Source organism: Capsicum annuum, chromosome 6 (assembly GCF_002878395.1).
Source record: "Capsicum annuum cultivar UCD-10X-F1 chromosome 6, UCD10Xv1.1, whole genome shotgun sequence".
NCBI lineage: Eukaryota > Viridiplantae > Streptophyta > Magnoliopsida > Solanales > Solanaceae > Capsicum > Capsicum annuum.
Genome location: NC_061116.1, coordinates 82,619,031 through 82,624,388, shown reverse-complemented (window position 1 = coordinate 82,624,388; position 5,358 = coordinate 82,619,031).

Below are 5,358 nucleotides of genomic sequence, written 5' to 3'. Positions count from 1 at the left end.
CTGTTGCAACAAATGACATATCTATTTGAAAATCTTTTTTTGTTTTAATTTTAAAGCAATCTTCTGTCCGAAAGAAGAAAGATAAAATACTACTAAGACGGTAAAAAATATTTCTTGGATAACTCAAAAATTTCCTCCTTGAGTAGTCTTATCTTTTCTTTTCAATGTCACCAGTCTTCCTCGAGCCCCTCAAGTTATTAATGAATATTATAATCTATGTCTAGACTAATCTCTCCTTCAATCCTAAATTTATTTAGCTTTTTTTTCTTTCTCTCCTCTTTAGGGTTATCACAACTATCTCCTTTTTTTCTCTTTTCTCTCCTATTTCTCATAAATATCATTTCTAATCTCAACTTATCTATATCTTTTCTCGACTGAAATTGCTATTTGATCCCCTTACTTTTGACATTGCAGGTATGGTTCACTATTGATCTTTCATTCTCGTCTTCTTCTTTGCAAGTTGTTTAAATTAGTTATTTACATCTTTTTTTTAATTTAATTACCCTTTACCCATATCATATTTATTTAAAAAATTTGAAGGAAAGGTTACTTTTAAGTCTTAAATGAATGAACCGTTGTTATGATTAAAATATGCAAAAGAGTCATCTATTGGAGAAGTTTAAAAGCCTTGTTGCAGTATCATTTTTTTTTGGTATGTATTTTATTTGTTTCTTTTTTGTTTATGTTGTTATTGATGTTGTTGGTGAGGTTGGTGTTGTTGGAACTTGTGGTCTGCTATTGTTGACGGTGTTAGAACAAATGCTATTGTTTCTTTGATGTTGATGTTATTTCTTTGTTGTTGATATTGTTGTTGATGTTGCAATAGAAGAACAACTGTTGGAACAAATTAAACCACTAGCAAGGATGGTTTGATGTATTCCAACAGTTTACACATCTGTTATAACAGACTCCACATATGTTGTAATATCCTCCACATCTTTTACAATAGATTTACAATTTATTGCACAGATGGAAAGCTGCTGCAATAGATGTGAAGCCTGTTGCAATAGATGTGAATCCTGTTGCAATAGATGGGTAATATGTTGCAATAGATGGATAATGTTCTTTCTGTTCTTCTCTTGTTTAACATCAATTTTTTTCTCTTATTTATAGATATAAGGAAATTAATGTTGCTCAACTTTTGCCCGACCAACACAAGAGACTACCATAAAGATGGGTTCAGAGGAATAAATTGCTTCTAAATGGAACCACTTCATATGTGGGAGGTATGTATTACTGACAATGTTATTGTGAAAAACACATAGAGTACACTAATTTTGTGAGTGCTATTTTTTACCGATTAGTCATTAATCATTCAAACAACATATCTGCAATTTTACAGTTACGTTTTCTAGGTCCAAACTGATAAGGCTGATAGACCATGAATATGGTTATGATACCCTGTGAAGATTCAATGAAAGTTGATGCTCATATCTATGTGTCAAGCTTTGTAGAGTGATCATGTTTTGGTGGCATTGTAAAAAAATTTGATAGCGATTGGACTAACTTTTAGGGTACATTGGACTCTGATAGGGCCTTCGAAGCCTCCCATTGCTTCAACCAAGAATGGAAATCCATAATATATTTATTGTCCTAGCCAAGTTTATAAGGTTGGGTTGCTCAGGGTAATGATTATATGCCAAAAGAAGCCGTAGGAGAATACTTACGAGGGAAAGGGGGAGTTGATGAAAGCCTATATCATCTAAGAGCTAATTGAAGAGGAAAACATAGGGAAGCAAGGAACTTCTAGTGAATCTGGTTGATGAATTTGAATTAGAACACAAGAAATCTGAATCAAGTATAAATATGAAAGTGTATCCAGTACTGAAAATCCATCTGTTGTCACTCTTAAAGAAAATTAGTGCAGCTAGGCACTTTGCTGGGGAGATGCGACTAGATAGTGTGGTCGAAATGATCACCTACATAGAAAATATCATAACACCAAGAAAGCAGCTTTGCATGCACTGAGGGTTGAAATAATGTACCGTAACTAATGAAAACTTGGCCCAAGAACTACTGCATTTAAATAATCAATCTAAGCGAAGGCGGCAATTTTTGAATTTTACATTGCATCCCATGCCTTCTTGTTTGTGGTTCCGATTAGGTCCACTACTATTGACCTGATCGAAACTACAAACAAGATTGAAAGGCAAATTGAGTATCATTACTTCCTTAGAAATATGGATATAATTGATTGGGTTTTCTTGCCTAAGCATGCTTTCAATATACCTTGGAAAACGTGGGGAATAGGGCTGGTGGTATCTCTCGATGGTGGATGACCCCTTTTTCGGCGAGATTCAGGCAAAGACTCGTCGGTCTCCGACTCCTCTTTCTCTCCATCTCCAATCTCCCCCCTCTCACTGTTCCCTCTGTACCTCTCTCTTTCTCAATTTCTCTCTTAAATCTCCATTTATCCACTCTTTTTTTTGTTGTGGATGTAGATGAAATGCAAAGATTATATGAGTTTGTTGCTGCCTATTGTAACTACACTTTTTATTTTCTTCTTGTATGTTATTGACCTTTTTTCACTTTATAATTTTAATAAAGTAGGACAAAGAAAACATTTTTTTACTAGATACCCAATAATTGTATTCATCAAAATTTAGGTAAATAATAAATAACATAATACTTCTCTACAAAAATTAAACACAAAAAAGAAAAATTGGATAAAAGTGGCTGCTAGTTTAATAAATATAATAATCATAATAATAATGAGACGTCCTATTAAAATAAATTAATGTTATGTCAAAATTATTATAAAAACTGTCGATAATAATAACAAGAACAATAACAATTATAGTGAATATAATAATAATAGACAATATATTTGTAAATTGTGAGTGCGAACATTTACGTGAAAAAAATTAATAAATATTAATAAAATTATGTAAAATATCATATTTGAATTAATAAATTTTAAAAAATGATACTAAAAAGTACCAGAATAATTTGTACATTTTTAAATCATCAATGTGGATTGTCTATATATAAAATATATATCCAAAATATATTTACAAATAACTTAATTTATTTTTTTTAAGAAAAAAACAATGCAAAATGAAAATTTGAACTTTGATTTGGTTTACATTTTAAACTTTTCGGCCTTTTAATTTATATCATTAATTATTCTATATTTTTATTATTATCGTAAATAATTTTTATTTGTAACTATTGTTGTAAAATATGTCGAGCTGAGAGTCTTATCAGTGGCGACTTTAACGATCGCCCCTAAATCTTAAACCTTTTGTGGCGACCTACGCATAGTCGCCACTATATAGTAACTATTAGTGGCGACTTTAATGGTCGCCCCTAAATCTTATACCTTTTAAGGCGACCTACGCATAGTCGTCACTAAATATGTCACTATTCTTATACCCTTTTTGACGACCTGTGTCACTATTAGTGGCGATTTTATAGTCGCCACTAAATATGTCACTATTCTTATACCTTTTGTGGCGACCTACGCATAGTCGCCACTAAATATGTCACTATTAGGGGCAACTTTAACGGTCGCCCTTAAATCTTATACCTTCTGTGGCGACCTATGCATAGTCGCCACTAAATATGTCACTATTAGTGGCGACTTTTATGGTCTCCCCTATATCTTATACCTTTTGTGGCAACCCTTATATGTTGTCACAAAATGCTAGCTTTTGTGGCAATTGTTTCTGTCGCCACTGAAAGTCGTTACAAAAAACTGTATTTCTTGTAGTGATTGAACAACGCTCGAGAAAGTTAGTTATTCAACTGTTGGGATCATGGTTTGAATATGAATCAAGATGTTGACCCAAAACAAGCATAGTGACCCTCCATGTATCATTTAAACCTTCCGAAGAAAGTGTTGTAGAAGCCTTCTGAAGGCCTTTCACAATGCCACAGCTTCGAAGAAAGTGTTCCTTCCTCATTGATACAAAAGACCAAGAACTCTATCTTAATCTCAAAGACAACAATGACAAACTTGAATCCCGAATCAGCAAGCTGGAGGTAAGCTTGAAAATTATTGTAATTCACTTACTACAGCAAGCATCCGATCTTCTCCAAGATATGTTGAAAGCATACTAAGTCAAGAAAACACGATCACTTATATCCATATTTCTAAGGAAGTAATGATACTCAATCTATCTTTCAATCTTATTTGTGGTTCCTATCAGGTCAATAGCAGTGGACCTAATCGGAACCATAAACAAGAAGGCATGGGATGCAATTTAAAATTCAGAAATTGCCGTCTTTGCTTAGATTGCTTATTTTAAATACAGCTATTCTTGGTCCAAGTTTTCTTTACTTATGGAACTTAATTTCAACACTCGGTGCCCGCAAAGCTACTTTCTTGGTGTTCTGCTATTTTCTATGTAGGTGATCATTTCGACCACGCTATCTAGTCACAGCTCTCCAGCAAAGTGTCCAACTGCACTAATTTTCTTTGAGAGAGACAACAAATGGATTTTCAGTACTGGATACACTTTCATATTTGCACTTGATTCAAATTTCTCGTGTTCTAATTCTGCTTCATTGACCAGATTCGCTAGAAGTTCCTTGCTACCCTATGTTTTCCTCTTCAGTTAGCTCTTAGATGATATAGTCTTTCATCAACTCCCCCTTTCCCTCACAATTATTCTCCTACGATTCCTTCTGGTATATAATCATTTTCTTAAACAACCCTTACATATAAATTTGGGCGAGGGGAATTTCTATTGGTATTCCATTCTTGTGTGATGCAGTGCGATGCTTCGAAGGCCTTCTCAGTGTCTAATGCATACTTAAATTTAAGTCCAATCGCTATTGGATCTTTACAATGACACCAAATATTAATCCCTTTTCAAAACTTGACATGCATAAACATGAGCAACAATCGCCATTAATTCGTAACAGGGTATCGATACCATCTTTATGGGCCCCTTGGACTCATCAATTCGAACCTATCAAACTAAAATCGTACAATGCAAGATCTTGTTTGAATGATCAATGCCTAATCGGTTAAAAACTGCATTCACAAAATCATTATACTTTATATGTGTTGTCCTGATGACCTTATCAGTAATATATTATTCCCACACATGAAAGTGGATCCTTCCATCTGCACACACCTTATTCTTCCTAGCCCATCTATGACTTGATTTGAATAAACAGATAACTAACATATTTCAATAGATGACACATATGTTAAAATTATCAAATACTTATAGACATCTGTTACAACAGATAATCAATCTGTTGCAACATATGACTTATCTATTGGAATCTGTTGCAACATACTATCAATATGTTATAAATTTTCAAACAGATATAATATATTTTGCAACAGATTATCCATCTGTTAGATTTATTTTAAAACAATTTTCTTTTCTTTTCAAAATACAA